Source organism: Ovis aries, chromosome 19 (genome assembly GCF_016772045.2).
Source record: "Ovis aries strain OAR_USU_Benz2616 breed Rambouillet chromosome 19, ARS-UI_Ramb_v3.0, whole genome shotgun sequence".
Taxonomy (NCBI): Eukaryota; Metazoa; Chordata; class Mammalia; order Artiodactyla; family Bovidae; genus Ovis; species Ovis aries.
Window position 1 is genome coordinate 3,422,075 of NC_056072.1, and position 19,163 is coordinate 3,441,237.

Genomic DNA, 19,163 nt, shown 5'->3' on the forward strand with positions numbered 1-19,163 from the left:
CGTGGCATTTGGTCCCATCATGTCGTGGCAACTAGACGGGGAAAAAGTGGAAGCAGTGACAGATTTTATTTTCCTGGGCTCTAAAATCACTGTAGACGGTGACTGAAGCCAGGGAATTAAAAGATACTTGCTCCTTAGAAGGAAGGCTAAGACAAACCTAGACAGCATATTAAAACACAGAGACATCACTTTGCCAAAAAAGGTCTGGATAGTCAAAGCTATGGCTTTTCCAGTAGTCATATACAGATGTGAGAATTGGATCATAAAGAAGGCTGAGTGCCAAAGAATTGATGCTTTCAAATTGTGGTGTTGGAGAAGACTCTTGAGAGTCCCTTGGACTGCAAGGAAATCAACGCAGCCAATCCTACAGGAAAACAACCCTGAGTATTCACTGGAAGGACTGATGCTGAAGCTTAAGCCACAGTATTTTGGCCATGTGATGCAAATAACTGACTTATTGGAAAAGACCCTGATTCTGGGAAAGATTGAAGGCACAAGAATAGGGTGACTGAGGAGATGAGATGAGGTAGGTAGAGAGCATCACCGACTCCATGGACGTTAATCTGAGCAAACTCCAGGAGACAGTGAAGGACAAGGAGGCTTGGCATGCGGCTGTCCATGTGGTCACAAAGAGTCAGCCATGACTTAGGGACTGAGCAACACCAAGAGTTTTTATTGTTATGTTTGTGAGTCTATCCATCTTTCCCATGATGTCTTCTTTCTCCTTGTGTTTTTGTTTCGTTTTGTTTTGCTTAGTATGGCTTACACAAAACTGAATTGAGATAATTGCCGTTTTAAAATATTTTTTCTTTTTTTCCCTTATAACAACATCTTAAATATCTATGTGGGTGAAAACCAATAAATATTTTTAAAATTTCTTTTCACTGAATTACTCAACAAAATTTTTATTGATTGTTGAGTACATGGCAGGCATTCTTCTAAATAGATACCATGAACATCAGTTAGAGCTTGTGCATTGAGCAGACTGTTATATTGATGAATTCCATCTCTCTGTAAGAGTTTAAATGCCATTTATTCCTTGAATAAATTCTTACATGTTTTGGATATGTTTCTTTCCATTAGAGTTTGTTATTTTATTTTTTTAACTCTAGTATCCATCTTGGTTGTGATTGGGAGTAAATATGTCCTAATTATGACAAAAACTCAACAAAATTAAGACAATTAAAAATATCTCATCTAAATTCCTAGTGTGAGGGTGATAATGGTGATATTATTTTCTTACATAGTTTTGAGGGAGCTATTAAAGTTAAAAATAAGAAAATATATTTCGGTGTTATATACATTTTGATAATTATTAGGATTGCCATTTTTAAATTGAAAGGATCAGGTTTGGCAAGCAGTCCTCTGACTGTCATTAAAATATGATAGGATCCCATATAACTGGGTATAATTATAAGTATAATAATTATTTATAAGCAGAAATTCCAGTAATTGGCGCAACTGCCGTTGTCCACATGTATTTTTTTCTGCTTTCATCTTTATTTTTATTATTATTTTTTTTTACTTTATTTTACTTTACAATGCTGTATTGGTTTTGCCATACATTGACGTGAATCCACCATGGGTGTTTTTTTATATTATGTAAAATTGTTACATACAAATTCGGATGCATTATGCATATTTTGATTAAGTATTTGCCTTCATTAATTGTTTTATTCTCGTGTCATATGTAGTTATTCTTTTCAATGTTTTTAGACATGTGCATCTCTATATTATACACATATACAGACTATTGACAAATATGTGCTTACTCTTTAAAATTATTTTTATACATAATTTTATCATCATAATTATACCTGGGGCCAAAGTAGTTGAATGTTTCTTTGTTGTTTGTCCAAGTATTTTAACTTGTCAGATTTCATTTACTATCATGACTATATTCAGTTATGCTGCATTGCAATCATCCTATTTTCAATCAAAGACTGTTTTAAAAATTTTGTCTCATAAAAATGAACAATTACATTTTGAGCTACATAACCTTGGCTGGATAGAGAGTGTATGAAGCTCTTTTTTGCATCCATCTTAGTTGTCTGTATCTTGGTGATAGATTCTCTGATGGCTAATCTCTTAACTTTCAAAATATTAGTCATTTAAAGCCAAGCCATTTTTCATGACTTAACCTGTATTGGTTATGATATACACCACAAACTTATCCATGGAACTCATTTCTTGCACTTGGCCATATGTAAGTAGTACAAGTGAATCATATTAGTCTCACACTTCGTGCCACGATTCTATCAGTTATTTGGCTTGTTGGATGATAGGTTGAGAGATGTTTTCAATTCCCTCATTAAAAAATTTACAGGTTTTTTTTCTTTTTAAACAACAACAGCAACAACTGTGATTTGCCATTAGCAATTACAGATGACTGTGCCAGAAGCAGATTCCACCTCATTAAATGAATGCAGTTGTCTTTACACAGTCTTACACAAGGTGCCAGAATTCTATCATTTCATCATGGGAGTCCTGTGACGTGAGATGCATTATGACGCTGTGTAGTATGTAGACAATGGGAGTTTCTGAGATGTGAAGGGACAGCCCCAAATCATACACTTGGAAAATGTCAGACCCATTCTTGAGTTCCAGTGTCTGATTTTAAGTTCAGGACACTTTTCATTATGTACTAAAAACAAAACAAAAAACCCCAGAAAACCAAAAAAATACCTGTGTAGTATAATATTGACTGCTTGACTGATTTAACCTTATGAGGTATTCTTGTTTATAAAAAATATTCACTTGAATTGAGAATTGAATAATTCTGTAGTGAAAGCTTTACTTAGCACATGAAATTGGTTACAGTAAATGCTGAAAATGTCTTCATTTTGTATTGAACATTGACTTGCCTTTAGGTTCTGTTTTCTCTGCTTTTGAATTTATAATTCTAATCTATTACAAGTAAAACAAATTTGTCTCTTCATTTTTTGTTGACTATGTTAAGGTTTTTAATTTAACATATCACTTTGTATTTATTAAAAGGTGCTGATTATAGGAAACTTTCAACAGATGAAAGAAAATGAATTATAGGTAATTTCAGTATCTAGAGATTATGAATATTAGAAATATCTTTTGTCAATCTGTGTGTGGATTAACCTGGAACCTATTATACAGAGTGAAATGAGTCAGAAAAAAAAGATAAATATCATGTGTATATATACACACACATATACATAAATACACACGTATACAAGCAAACTTACATGAAAATACACATGAACATTTTCTTCTGATTTAAACAAAATTGAGGGTGTACTGTTTGAGTATTATAAATTTCCCATACTCTTTGATGACATGATCTCAACATTCACATCATATCGATTTAAACAAGCCATGTCCATTCTTCCCTTTACCTCTATTTTCACTGAATTACTCAAAGTATATTTTTATTATTGCTAATGAATTTTCCCATAATATAATAATAAAATTTAGTATCTCTCTCTCTTTTTTTTTTTTACTGATTTACTATTACAGGAAAGGAAAAGTGACAACTTTTTTGTATTTTTTAAAGTTTATTAATTTTTTATTGACAGATAATTGCTTTACAGAATTTTGGTGTTTTCTTTCAAACCTCAACATGAATCAGCCGTAGGTATACATATATCCCCTGCCTTTTGAAACTCACTCCCTCCCCATCCCATCCCTCTAGGTTGATACAGAGCCCCTGTTTGAGTTTCCTGAGCCATACAGCAAATTCCCATTGGCTATCTATTTTACATACGATAATGTAAATTTCCATGTTACTCTTTCCATACATCTCACCCTCTCCTCCCCTCTCCCCATGTCCATAAGTCTATCCTCTATGTCTGTTTCTTACCAGAAAAACAAACAACCCAATCAAAAAGTGGGGAAAAGACCTAAACAGACATTTCTCCAAAGAAGACATACAGATGGCTAACAAACACATGAAAAGATGCTCAGCATCACTCATTATTAGAGAAATGCAAATCAAAACCACCATGAGGTATCACCTCACACTGGTCATAATATCATCAAACAATAAACACTACAAACAACAAATGCTGGAAAGTGTGTGGAGAAACGGGAACACTCTTACATGGTTAGTGGGAATGTAAAGTGATACAGCCACTGTAGAAGACAGTATGGAGATTCCTTAAACCACTAGGAATAAAACCGCCATATGACCCACCAATCCCACTCCTAGGCAAATACCCTGAGGAAACCAAAATTGGAAGAGACATATGTATCACATTGTTCATTGCAGCATTATTTACAATAGCTAGAACATGGAAGCAACCTAGATATCCGTTGCCAGGTGAATGGATAAAGAAGTCATGGTATATATACACAATGGAATATTACTCAGCCATAAAAAGGAACACATTTGAGTCAGTTCTGATGAGGTGGATTAACCTAGAACCTATTATACAGAGTGAAATGAGTCAGAAAGAGAAAGATAAATATCGTATTCTAACACATATATATGGAATCTAGAAAAATGGTACTGAAGAAAAGGGACAACTTTTAATGAGAGAAAATTTAGTTAGTAATATTATATACTTTGTCTTATTAAGCATGATAAAGCAGTGATGGGAATAATGATAGACATTTTATGCCCATGTAGATCATTAAGAAATAAGATGATGGAGACCTTTAGAAGACACAGACTGCCAATGAATACAACTTGGCAATTCTCTGTAAGGCTGAGCCTTGGCATGCAGTGGAACATCTGTAATGTTCTGAGGATGTTTTGAGAACATAATCTTGTGGCTTTCCAGGAATAAGCGTCTTTAGATAGCCAGACACCATGGACCAGAATGTTCACTGGCATTACATCCATCACCCACTCATCCTCCTGGTGAATGCAGGTTTGTGAGAATTTGGGGGACTAGAGGTAGCAGGCTGGAGGAGGAACCACTTCTGTCTTCTGTTTTGGCCACACACAGTACTTAAGACTGTGGGACAAGGCTCAGGCACTGAGCCTTGAATGTTCAGTTCAGTTGCCTTTCATGTGTAGGTTAAGGAACGTTGTGAGAACATTTTGCTTTTGGCTCTTAATTTCTCTAAATACTTCCATGCCTGGCCATCCAGAAAATCCTAATGGTCATCTTTAAATTTTTTTAAAAAGAGTTTAAATCAGAACTGAACAAAGAAATTGATGCCTCTCTTGTAAGATGAGAAAGTAAATTGTAAACTGAGAAATTTGTTTTCTCTCTTGTAAATTGAAAAAAATTTTGTGTCTTTTCTTCCTGGAGGGGAAAAGGGAAGACAAACTCCAGGTTTTGTTTGGAATTGTCTGTGATTTCTCAGGTGTAAATTTATTGTCCTGTTTCTTTGCTCAATCTAGTCTCCTTTGTACTGGATCTTACTGCTAGTTACTTAAAATGTCTGGCTTTTAGATAACACCTTTGCTTGATTTCTAAGGAGAGCATAAGGTTTCCCAGTTCTTAATTGCAGCTCTTCATATCTGTAGGAATTGATGGTGGAGGACACTTAAAAATAGAGATTTAACTTAGTGTATTGAATTAGGCCTTGGAAACATGACTTTGCAGCATTTTCTGATGTGGGAGTAGAACTTAACTTCTTTAAATATTTTTACTTTTGATGTTTAGTTTCTGAATTTTGCTTTACTATACCACTATAACAAATTTCTTTGTATCTCTAACTTTATCCATATACCTCAGAGGTTTTCTTTGAGTGTATGCTCAGTCGCTCAGTTGGGTACAACTCTTTGCAGCCCCATGAACTGTAGCCCACCAGGCTCCTCTGTCCATGGGATTCTCCGGGCAAGAACACTGGAGTGGGTTGCCATGTCCTCCTCCAGGGAATTTTCCCAACTCAGGGGTTGAACCTGCATCTCTTGTGTCTCCTGCATTGGCAGGCAGATTCTTTACCCCCGCACCACCTGGAAAGCCCATACCTAGGGAGGCCACCTCAAAGTTTACTTTGTCATCCTTATTCTGCCTCCACTCTAGAAGACTCAGTAATGCACTATTTTGAGACAGTTTTTAAAGTGACACAGGCCACAGCACATAAAGAGAACAGTGTTGGTCAGTTACAGACCAAAAAACCTGCCTGTGAAAGTGAGCTTCTCCCTCGTCCTTCCTAGTCCTGAGATCCACGGAGCAAAGGATGTACATTAGAGAAGGTGTTAGTGTCCCCGTATGTCTCTAGCCTCTATCCTTTTAAACATTTACAGCAATCACATTTTTAGCTTAAAAAAGGAGATTTAGAGTGAAATTCAACTCATATTTCTCAAATATTTATTATGTGCTAAACAATTAACTGGACAGTAGGAAGGCAGGAAATAAAAATCTATGTATTAGTGTTTATGTATCTGTGTATATATCAGTGTATCTATGTATCTTTGGATTTATCTATGAGACAAGATTCTTGCCTTCAGTAACTTTCTTGTTTCATTGGGGAGCAAAGATATGCAATTTCAAACTTTAGAATAAGTGTCAAGATGTGTTGCATAGATTGTGGAGTAGAAGAGGAAGAAGTATTGGTCGCTGATTTGAATGGACACTGATCAGTTGTTCAGATGATGCATTGTAATCATTACTGTGCCAAGGACATTGGTTCTAGGATGGTTTTGTAGAGTGTCTTTTGTTCTTGATATGTTAATGTATTTACTTTTAATTACTTAAGTAACTGCATGTATTTTTCACAAAGTAAAACAATGAATAATTTGCACTTAGAATATTGACTTGAATCAATAATTACTAACAAAACACTTTCTAGGTTAAGGAAAAAGTAAAAAAAAAGCTAACTGCAGAACAATATATACAGAATGCTTTAATTTCTAGAAGGACAAAAGTATAAAACACAAAATAAAACTATATATATATATGTTATATATATATATAACATCGTTGTATATCACTATAACTATATATTATATGTGTGTGTGTGAGTCTCTCAGTTGTGTCCAACTCTTTGTGATCCCATGGACTGTATTCCACAAGGCTCTGCTGTCCCTGGAATTCTCCAGGCAACGATCCTGGAGTGGGTTGCCATTCCCTTCTCCAGGGGCTCTTCCTGACCCAGGGGTCTAAGCCGGGTCTCTTGCATTGCAGGCAGATTCTTTATTGTTCGAGCCACAGGGGTGTGAGGAACCATAAGTTTTTCCTCTACTGCATCGTTCATTTTCCCATATAGACTGAATATGCATCTGATGAGAGTGAGATTTGAGACCCTGAGCTATGATCTGGGCACAGTATCACCCCTGCCACAGGTGGTGTGTTTGTCAGGTCCTGCCCATTCCTGAAAGGCAGGGCACACAGCTCAGGTGGTTGCAGAAGGTTAGGAGACATTGTTCCCAATGATTGGTAGCCATCTTGACCTCCTTTCCTTTGCCTAGTGTATAAAAATAAATCTCTTTTCAACTTCATCTTTCTTCTCTCAAGCTTTCTCACTTAAACCTGCAACAGTTCACTGTGGTCCATCAGTCCGGCTCTACTCCAGATGGAAAGGATGAGCCTGGCTAACGTGATTTCTCCTTGTGTCTCAGCATCACTTCATAACTTTTGGGGGTATGTTTACAACCGAATTCCAGTCATACTTATGAGTTAAAACTTAGCTTCCCTAAAAAGAGAATCATCAAGGACCAGACATGCTTGGTTACTTAGCAGGTTCTCAGGGGAGCCCTGGTGGTGAGAGATGTGCAGTGATTCTGAGGAGGTTTTGTACCAAGCTTCTAGTACCTGGAGGTTCATTTTACAGTTAAGCCTTTGCCCCGTGGAGAATCAATAAAGTTTTCCTTCATGGACACATTTCCACCCTGCCCCCTCCCTTAGGGTGTAACAGTCAGAAGGGGAAGCCCTGCCTTCCTGGGAGCACAATAAATGCACATTCTCCTTTCACAGAAAACACGGAACACTTGCCTGGTGCCCTTATGAGCAAATAGTCCTTGAGCCATGATTTAAAGACTGTAGCTGGATACATGTTTAAATTAGTGAGTATTCAACTATTTTACTCAGAAAGACTGAAAGAAAACAAAAATGAAGGACTTACTCGTATCATAAAAGAAACTTCCAGGTAGTGGGTGGGGAGCTGGGGAAAGAGAAGCGACAGCAAGAGTCCACGGAAAGAACTGGGGACTGCGTGTTCCTTTAACCGCACTGAGAATGGGAAGGCGGGGCTCAGTCTGCGGTGTCTCACACCCACCCACTCAGTTCCTCCTGTTCCTTCTCTCACGGTTGCATCACCTCCTTCGTAATTCCAGGCTATATGCTTCTTTGCTGTTGTGCAGTCTCTAAGTTGTGTCTGACGCTGTGGCACCATGAACTGCAGCATGCCACGCTTCCCTGTCTTTCACTGTCTTACAGAGTTTGCTCAAACTCATGTCCTTTGAGTTGGGGATGTCATCCAACCATCTCATCCTCTGTTGCCCCTTTCTCCTGCCTTCAGTCTTTCCCAACATCAGGGCCTTTTCCAGTGAGTCAGCTCTTCACATCTGGTGGCCAAATTTGGAGCTTCAGCTTCAGCATCAGTCCTTCCAATAAATATTTAGGATTGATTTCCATTAGGATTGACTGGTTTGATCTCTTTGCAGTCCAAGGGACTCTCAGGAGTCTTCAGCACCACAGTTGAAAAGCATCAGTTCTTCAGCATTCAGACTTCTTTATGGTCTAGCTCTCACATCCATACATGACTACAGGAAAAACCATAACTTTGACTATTCAGATCTTTGTTGGCAAAGTGATGTCTCTGCTTTTAATACGCTGTCTAGGTTTGTCATAGCTTTTCTTCCAAAGAGCAAGCATCTTTTAGTTTCCTGGCTACACTCACCATCTGCAGTGATTTTGGAACCCAAGAAAATAAAGTCTGTCACTATTACAACTTTTCCCCATCTATCTGCCATGAAATGATGGGGCCAGGTATCCTCTACATATCTGAGGTTGTTGATATTTCTCCTGGCAACTTTGATTCCAGCTTGTGATTCATTCAGCTCAGCATTTCTCATGATGTACTCTGCATATAAATTAAATGAGCAGGGTGACAGTATACAACCTTGATGTACTCCTTTATCAATTTGAACCAGTCCATTTTTCCATGTGTGCTTCTAACTGTTGCTTCTTGACCCATATACAGGTTTCTCAAGCAGCAGGTAAAGTCGTCTGGTATTTCCATTTGTTTTAATTTTCCACAGTTTGTTGTGATCTACACGGCCAAAGGCTTTAGCATAGTCAATGAAACAGAAGTTTATGTTTTTTTTGGAATTGTCTTGCCTTTTCTGTGATCCAACAGATGTTGGCAGTTTGATCTCTGGTTCCTCTGCCTTTTCTAAATCCAGCTTGTACATGTGGAAGTTCTCGATTCACATGTTGTTGAAGCCTAGCTTGAAGGATTTTGAGTATTACCTTGCTAGCATATGAAATGAGTGCAGTTGTACGGTAGTGTAAACATTCTTTGGCACTGGAATGAAAACAGACCTTTTTCAGTCCTGTGGCCATTGCTTAGTTTTCCAGATCTGCTGGCATATTGAGTGGAGCACTTTCACAGCATCATCTTTTAGAATTTGAAGTAGCTCAACTGGAATTCCATCACCTCCACTAGCTCTGTTCCTAGTAATGCTTCCTAAGACTCACTTGACTTCACACTCAAGATGTTTGGCTCTAGGTGAGCAGCCACACCATTGTAGTTATCTGGGTCATTGAGGCCTTTTTCGTATAGTTCTGTATATGCTTGCCACCTCCTCTTAATGGCTGCTGCTTCTGTTAGGTCCTCGCCATTTCTGTCCTTTATTGTGCACATCTTTGCATGAAATGTTCCCTTGATATATCCTGGGGAAGTTTTATTTTGTTCTTTGTAGGATGGGCATGCCTGGGCACTGTCGCTACACCACTCTTGGCATCTGAAGCCAACCTTGAAATGGGTGGCATTGACCTTGGAGGGCCGTCCACTGCTCCTCATCACCTCCCATGAAATATACCTGACTACTGACACTTTGCCCAGTTTCCAGCGATGCCCACCACTTCCAAGGTTGATTCTGGGGGCACAACAGGTTCACTGCGTGGATCCTCTGTGAACCAAGAATTAGGGTGGCTGCTTGGCATGGTGGGCAAGTCTGTGGGTGTCAGCACGTGGTAGTTACTTTCAACTAATCACCATGGGAACCAGTGACTGTACAAAGCATTAGAACTGGGTAACAGTTAAGTACTCAGAAATTTCTCAGGAGGAAGTTGATCTTTCTGTACCCTTGTATGTAGTGGATGGCTAAGAAAGAGGAAATGTTGTGGAAGGAGAAAATGGCAAGAAAAGAAAATTTCAGAGAAGAGTAACTTCTTTTATCTTTGGAAAAATTCACAAAAGCAGCAATTTACCTTTGGAATGGAAACTTTTTGTTAATTGTTCTAGACTCATTAAAATTCATGATTTTTAAGTATGTCAGATTCTGTAATGATATTTTATTATTTTTAAAGAAAACAGAAGACTTTAATAACTTCATTCTGAAGAAAACCAGACAAATAGTTCTTAAAACAACTTTTGATTCTTATAATTGAAGAGGAATTAAGTGAAATCTGTTAACCCCAGCCTCTCTCCCTGTCTTTTCAAGGAATTTACTCCCAGTTGTAGGTTTATTTCTCTTCTCTACTTTCTGAGCTAGTTCTCTTTGAAGGATGGAGCTCTGCGTTCAGTCCCTGCATTCTGGTGAAAGAGGCGCATTGGGCTCCTTTTCCAGGTACACTGTCCTGGGAATGAGGGTCCTAGGGCTCACCAGGCCTCTTTGCATACCATGTGTTTCTCACTGTACGGCTACAGCCCAGTTTCATGGGATTCTACAGCACATGAGTGCTTTGTTAGCTGACCTCCACAGAACTGACCTTCTTTCTGGTCCATGTCCTGAGTTTCTTTGTAAAGACCGTGGTGTGCAGTCTCCTTTCTGTAACTCCAGTCTGACTCCCTTCCTCACAGAGTCCATTACTAGCATATGCTCCCTGGTTGGATCTCTGGGGGTTAGTCATTTCCTCTGCTCCCAGGTGTTGAACTTGTTATGCCTACCAGGACATTATCTTAGGTCAGAGGTTGCAAACTCATATGGCTTCTGAAAAGAGAGCTGGGTAAGGATTGAGATGGACTGGAAGTGCATGCCCCATTTAAAAAGGGTGACTGCAAGTATATCCTGCTGATTAACACAATTTCAGGAGAAGAAAAAAAAAATCTGAACTTAGGTGTGAAATTTCCTGATTTGAAAATGTTAGCAACTAATTCAATTAAAAAAAATGACATGTGAGCCAAATACATTCCATCTGCTTCCTGTCCTGTGACGCAGCGACGCATGTGTGACTTCTGTCCTAGACAATGTTCTTGAATGGTGCAAATCCTGGTATCTGTACCCTTGTAGGAGGGGGAGCCTGTGCTGTCACACCTAAGGCTGCGATATCTCACTGTCTTCTAGCCAAGCAGATGGTGGACCTCCAGGAGTAGCTTATTTCCTGTGCATTTTCCATCTTGCTGCATGTCAGGTGTCAACATATTCCTGAGAAATAATTCCTTGGAAATATGATTTTCTAACCCAGGAAACTGTTATTATGCAGCTCTTGTGTGCTAATCGCAGTGGTGTTTATTAAGAGCATAAACATCAAATATTAGTAGGACATAGACTTTGTTCTTGAACAGCATGGAGGACCTACCCAAGGTGAACCTCCAATGACTAATGTCCTTGTGTGACCCCTTCCCCTTGGGACAGTTGGAATCCATGACCTAGAAAAGGTGATGAAATGACAGGTCCTTGATGAGGTTATGCTGGATGTCAGGGGAGATGGGGTGCTGTGCCCACGAGTGCATTTTGCTTTATGAGGCTTCTTTGTAGCAGTCTGAGCATGAGCATATCCTGCTGGCCCTGAAGAAGCCGACAGCCATGCTCTGACCTGCTTATGGGGAATGTTACGTATGAGGGAACCATGGGGGCCTCACGGACTAGAGGACAGCCTCCCTATAGCTGCCAGTAACAAGCTGGGTCCCCCAGCCACAATGCTGTGGAGACATGGATTTTTCCATCCACCTGGGTAAAGCTGGAAGTGGATTCCTCTCTATCAAGCCTGTAGCCCTGGGCAACACTTTGATTATAGCACGTGAGATCCTAAGCAGAGGACCCAGCTAAGTTCTCCCTGGATACTTGTCCTAGGAAAACTGTAAGAAGGTATAAATATGTTTTTTTAAGCCATTAAATATGGGGCATTTTTTTATGCAGAACTAATAACAGCCGTTTCTAGCTCACGGTGCAAAATGCCAGTCCTTGTGCCACATAAATAAGGGAAGAGAGACATTGACTTGCTCAGATCCCTTTTAGGGAGAGGACTGTTGCACTGTCCAACATACTAGAGTCTAGAGCTCATTAGTATTTTGAGTTCCTCCCTCCTAGGAACATGCTCCCTTGAAGCTGGCACCTCTTTTCGTGCTCTGCCTGTGTCCCACAGGGAAGCTGGCTCCTCAGATCTGCTGCTTGCTAGATCCCACCAATAGGAAGCCTTGGCAAGAAATTGGAGAGGGGAGAGTGATGGTGAAGATGAGAGATGTCAGGGACCACCTCCTGGTCCTTTTCTAGCTCTGGTAGCATCTTAGGAGGCATCTGCATGTCCTTCAAAGCTCCACGTCCCAAGGGAATGGCCTATTGTGGTTTCAGCTTCTAGAGCATCACTGTGCAACATGATGGCCACCACCGTGTATCCAGCTATATACATTTCAATTCATCAACTTTAAATAAAATCTTAAAAAAATTTCAATTGCATTAGCCACATTTCAAGGGCTAAATAGCCACATGTCTCTGGTGGCTACCATATTGGATGGTGCAATTTACAGGCCATTTCCTTTATCTCAGAAGGTCCTATTCAATAGTACTGCACTGTAGAGTGATCTGCCCCATGGCCTCTGGCAACACCACCCCCTCTCTTTGCCATTCTGGTCAGGGGGTGGTAGCGACTGCTTGATGCTGTCAACCTCTGGATTGTCTCACTGTTGTCTCTGAGTACTCAGCATTTCTGAAACCTATATAACCAGCTCTCTGCATTGAGATTCCCTTTGTTCAAAATAACTGAGTGATTTCTTTCATAATAAGGCTTTTAAAGAGATACGAGAAGAGACCAGAAGAGGAAAGGATAGGACAGTCAACAGTGCTGTATTAGTTGCCAATTATTATGTAATGAATTGCCCTGAAACTTAGGGGCATCAAACAACAAAAATGTATTTGATGGTTTCTGAGTCAGGAATCTGGTTTAATCTTTCATAAGAGTGCAGTCATAATGTTAGCAGGAGCTGAAGGCTCATCTGAAGGCTCAGCTGGAGGAGGATCTGCTCTCAGGCTCATCCATGTGCTTGCTGGACAGGTGATGGGTGAGACTCCCTGCCGCCTGGGCTTCTCTGTGGGCTACCTGTGTGCTGCATGGCACAAAGGAATTCTCCCAGGCCAGGTGTGCAGAGGAGAGAGCGGGAGAGAGCATCCACGATAGGTGATGTCATAATTTACAGCTGAAGTCTGCAATTGACTGGACTGTATCAAACTGACCATCCAACCTGGCACCATGCAGGAGCGGGTACCCAGGATGGGAAGGCCAAGAGGCAGACATCACTGACACCACCTTGGAAGCTGCCTATACAAGTGCTCCAAGGAGGTGGAGTGGGTGTTTTATGTGGGAGATTGTTCCTCCTCCTTGAGACTTACATTGGAAAGGGCAGAGGTCACACAGCCAAGGTAAAAGACTGTCCTGGTGTAGAGACTTTTGATAGGAAAAGGCCAGGACCTCAGTGATGCCATGTCCCCTTTAAATTGTGTGTAACACTCAGATGTTAGCAGTCAGTGCTTCCTGTTTTAACTTAAATCCATGAACGGATGGAACCTTATAAAGATATAAGTACTCTCTGGAAAGCAATTTGAAAGCATCAGACTATTAAAATCAAGAATTGGGGCTAATGTCGTAACATTCAGATGTAATGTTTTGTGCAGAAGAACAAAATATGCCTGACTGGAGTGAAATGTCAAGTCTGCTGGTTCTCGTCTAATATTCTTGACTGAACATTTAGCAGCAGCAGCTCAGTGGGCTTGGCAGTGGAGGGGTTTCTAGAAGGGAAGGTTTAGGAAGCACAGCTGACAGACGGTTCAGTTGGGAGCTGCATGCAGGGCTGGGGCGGAGCAGAGAGCACCTCCACCCGGACATCAGTCTGTGGGAACAAGGTGGGGCGGCTGCTACAGGTCAGCCTGTTCTTCGCCACACCGTGAGCCTGAGGGTTTAGAGATACTGAAACCCTCCAAGGTCAGTGGTGACATCCTCTGATGGAAGAGATCTCATCTCATCTCCAGTCGCTTGTGATTACTTTGAGTCAAACACAATCTGCCAGGGAAAATGGCCTGTTCAAGAAAGTGCCACTTCCGAGAGAAATCAGAATAAAGAAGGGAGTTTCCAAGGAGCATTTTGTTTTCCTGAAAAGAGAAAGAGACGATGAATGGGAGCAGGAAAGAAAGAGACTAAAGGTGGGAGTAAGCCTAGGAGCTAAAGTACATTTCTTTTCCTAGTGAAATAGTGAATAGTTTCCCCAGTGAATAGTTTCTTTTTTTAAAATTTAAATTGAAAGGCATTTCTGTGTTTGAAAGTTCTAAGCTATAAAAATAAACGCTGGAAGTAGATTGCTTGGGGTAAAGATTTAATTAATCATTGTACAGTAAATTAGCATAATTTGATGAGGATCAGCTTTTGTTCGGAGAAACTGCAACAGGCAGAATTCTTAATTTTGTAATATCTCTTAAAAGTCTACCATCTCATCTCCAAAGTGTAGTTTTAGGGGGAAAAAAAACTCAACAAGGTATTACCAAGCAGGCGATTTCTTAAGAGATATTGTCTTGGCAGCTGGCAGTGAGGAGGGTCTTAAGGCAGATACTGAATTGAAAGAGGAATGGTCCTTTGTTAAATGGAATGTACAGAAAAAGGACTTCAGTTCCTCAACTTGAAGCAGAGAGGCCATCTCTCAATTTTATGTTAAGACTTGTTGGGCTGTGATTTAACCAACCTTTCCGGCAGAAGCTGGCCCTTCCTTCCTCTTTCTTTCTTTCTCTCCCCCTCCCTCTCTCTCTTTCTCCCCTCCTTCCTTTTCTCTTGACCTTTCTAAATAGAAAGGCTACTATGGATCATAGATAAGAGAGAAAGAGAGGGGAAAGGGGAGAGGGAAGGACGGAGAAGAAGGAGAAAGGAAGGAAGGAAGAAGAAGAAAAGCAGACACAATGAAACATGCATCGGAGAACTCTTTCTTCCTGGATGCAACTACGTCTTTGTTGCTGTTTTGCTCCCAGCTGTAATTCACTGGCGTGCTCCTCAGACTTATTCAGTGTCCAAAGCTTGTTTGATAGCTAAGGGATCCAAGAGGCACAACAGGCTAGAGTTTGCTCTTGGCTGGAAAAAAAATATAGGGAAGTTTCCCAGACAACTATCCTCCAAAAAAGTCTCACCTATGTGAGTGTGGAATAGTGAAATGAAACAGCTTTTTAAAAGTATGAATCATTTTTGAGATTAATTCTTTGTCAGTTGCTTCATTTGCTTTTATCTTCTCCCATTCTGAAGGCTGTATTTTCACCTTGCTTAGTGTTTCCTTCATTGTGCAAAAGCTTTTAAGTTTAATTAGGTCTCATTTGTTTATTTTTACTTTTATTAGAATTAATTTCAAAAATATACAAGCAGCTCATGTAGCTCAATACCACGAAAATAAATGACCCAATCAAAAAATGGGCTGAAGAACTAAACGGACATTTCTCCAAAGAAGATGTACAGATGGCTAACAAACACATGAAAAGATGCTCAACATCACTCATCATCAGAGAAATGCAAATGAAAACCACGGTGAGGTGCCATCTCACGCCAGTCAGAATGGCTGCTATCAGAAAGACTACAAACAATAAATGCTGGAGAGGGTGTGGAGAAAAGGGAACTCTCTTACACTGTTGGTGGGAATGCAAACTAGTACAGCCACTATGGAGAACAGTGTGGAGATTCCTTTAAAAACTGGACATAGAACTGCATTATGACCCAGCAATCCCACTGCTGGGCATACACACCGAGGAAACCAGAATCGAAAGAGACACGTGTACCCCAATCGCAGCACCGTTTACAACAGCCAGGACATGGAAGCAACCTAGGTGTCCATCAGCAGACGAATGAATAAGAAAGTTGTACATATACACAACAGAATGTTGCTGCTGCTGCTGCTAGGTCGCTTCAGTCGTGTCCGACTCTGTGTGACCCCATAGATGGCAGCCCATGAGGCTCCCCCGTCCCTGGGATTCTCCAGGCAAGAACACTGGAGTGGGTTGCCATTTCCTTCTCCAATGCATGAAAGTGAAAAGTGAAAGTGAAGTCGCTCAGTCGTATCCGACTCTTAGCCACCCCATGGACTGCAGCCCACCAGGCTCCTCCATCCATGGGATTTTCCAGGCAAGAGTACTGGAGTGGGGTGCCATTTCTTTCTTCAGGGGATCTTCCCAACCTAGGGATCGAACCCAGGTCTCCTGCATTGGAGGCAGATGCTTTACCCACTGAGCCACCAGGGAAGCCCACAATAGAATGTTACTCAGCTATTAAAAAGAATGCATTTGAATTTGGTTCTAATGAGGTGGATGAAACTGGAGTCTATTATACAGCGTGAAGTAAGTCAGAAAGAAAAACACCAATATAGTATATTAATGCATATATATGGAATTTAGAAAGACGGTAACAATGGCCCTATATAGGAGACAACAAAAGAGACACAGATATGAAGAATAGACTTTTGGACTCTGGAAGAAGGCAAGGGTGGGATGACTTGAGAGATTAGCATTGAAACATGTGTATTACCATATGTGAAATATATCGCCAGTCCAGGTTTGAAGCATGAAACTGGGCACTCAAAGCCGGTGCACTGGGATGACCCAGAGAAACAGGATGGGGAGGGAGGCAGAAAGGGGGTTTGGGATGGGCACACAGGTACATCCGTGGCTGATCCATGTCAGTGTACGGCAAAAACCACCAGAATATTGTGATTAGCCTCCAATTAAAGTAAACAAACTAATTAAAAAAACAAAAGTATAAACCATTCTAAACAGGACACAATGTGACAGGACTGGTTGCTGATCTGTGGGTTCTGACTGGGGAGTCGTAGGCAGGCCATTGTCCTGGGTGCCTGCTCAGCCCCATGTAAGTGGCTCAGTGTGACTAAAGGTCAATAGGTGCTCAGAGGTTTTTACTCACCCACAACAATGCATTTGAGATATAGTAACCTGTCTTTCCAACTCTAAAGCTTAGAGTCTTAAAAATACCATAGTGGGTGTAAGGTATAGATGGGGCTGAGGCAGAAAAGGAAAGACGACCTCAACAGAAGTAGATTACCTTTATTCAGGCAAGGAGGGGTGACAGTCGGCCTAATGACCAGGCTGAGCACGGAGAGGGATCAGGGAGGCTCCATATTTATAGGGAGGTTTGTGGAAGCGATAAGTAAAGTCAAGTCGCTCAGTCGTGTCCGACTCTGCGACCCCATGGACTGTAGCCTACCATGCTCCACCCTCCATGTATTCTCCAGGCAAGAGTACTGGAGTGGGTTGCCATTTCCTTCTCCAGGGGATCTTCCCAACCCAGGGGTCGAACCCGGGTCTCCTGCATTCCAGGCAGACGCTTTAACCTCTGAGCCACCAGGGAAACGATAAGGGAAATGTTAATCAGGCGGGATGTTTTGTCTCATCTTTAGCTGAGATGGCATTTGCAGTTGGGCAGGGGGTGATAAGTCTTCTGGGCAGCTGTAGAGGGTGGGAGGTTTCTGGACAGGGGGTGATAAGTCCCAGATAGATGCAACCGGCCTGGAGCATCAGGGCAGGACCTAAAGTTCTGTTTTCTCCTAAGTTAGATGATTGAACAAGGGCCTTTGAGACTGTTGTTTTCTTTTCTAGGCCCAAAGACTCCTTCAGTGGGAAAAGTAATGGTTGAGAAACTTTAACAAAAAATGAGAATTTCCTTGAAAACATATTGTTTTCTGTATTATAAATGAATTGTAATCGGTATATTCTTCATTTCCATTTTGCAGCTCTCATTTACTGATACAATTTCATGATCTCCCATCATGTGGTTTCAATGCCATGTTGACAGATTGGTCTGCCATCAGACAGACTGGGCTCACCATTTAGGGTGGGCGCTGCTCTCAGCCTGTCTAGGTGCTGTTCAGTCACCAAGTTGAGTCCGACTCTTTGTAACCTGTTCTTCACTATCTCCTTGAGTTTGCTCAAATTCATGTTCACTGAGACAGTGATGCTATCTAACCATCTCATCCTCTGCCACCCTCTTTTCCTTTTGCCTTTAATCTTTCCAAGCAGCTGGGTCTTTTCCAGTGAGTCAACTCTTTGCATCAGGTGGCCACGGTTTTGGAGCTTCAGCTTCAGCATCAGTCCTTCCAATGAATATTCAAGGTTGATCCTTTCAGATTGGCTGGTTTGATCTCCTTGCAGTCCAGGGCACTCTAAAGCATCCTTTCGATGTACCACAATTCAAAAGCATCAATTCTTCAGCGCTCAGCCTTCCTTATGGTCCAACACTCACACCCATACATGACTGCTGGAAAAACCATAGCTTTGACTATACAGACCTTTTGTTAGTATAGGTGTTAATCCTTTAGTTACTGTGTCCTGGGAATCCTGTGATTCCTGGGGAGGGATGGAGGAGCCAAGGTTGCTGAGGACAACGGCCATTTAACAACCGGGAAGGTGTGTTTCAGTGGTTTAACAGTGAGTATCGTGAAACCACCCTGTGCTGATGTGCTCAGTCTTGGCTGACTCTGTGCGACCCCATGGACGGTAGCCCGCCAGGTTCCTTTGTCCATGGGATTTTCCAGGCAAGAATACTGGAGTGGGTTGCCATTTCCTCCTCCAAAAAACTACCCTGTTCCAGATGAATTTGGTTGTGTCTGTAGAGTTGCTCCGGAGAAGGCAACAGCAACCCACTCCAGTACTCTCGCCTGGAAAATCCCATGGACGGAGGAGCTTGGTAGGCTGCAGTCCATGGGGTCGCGAACAGTCGGACATGACTGAGCAACTTCACTTTCGCTTTTCACTCTCATGCATTGGAGAAGGAAATGGCAACCCACTCCAGTGTTCTTGCCTGGAGAATCCCAGGGACAGTGGAGCCTGGTGGGCTGCTGTCTCTGGGGTTGCACAGAGTCGGACACGACTGAAGCGACTT

General features: G+C 41.3%; 2 non-coding genes across 2 annotated transcripts; both read right to left on the reverse strand.

Annotated features, from left to right (window-relative positions):
• Positions 1-16,441: 16,441 nt before the first annotated feature.
• Positions 16,442-16,513, reverse strand: TRNAW-CCA (transfer RNA tryptophan (anticodon CCA)). Its single transcript has one exon. It is a non-coding gene; the product is annotated as a tRNA-Trp (tRNA).
• Positions 16,514-17,561: 1,048 nt separating this feature from the next.
• On the reverse strand, positions 17,562-17,633 carry TRNAS-GGA (transfer RNA serine (anticodon GGA)). The gene has a single exon. It is a non-coding gene; the product is annotated as a tRNA-Ser (tRNA).
• Positions 17,634-19,163: the final 1,530 nt, after the last annotated feature.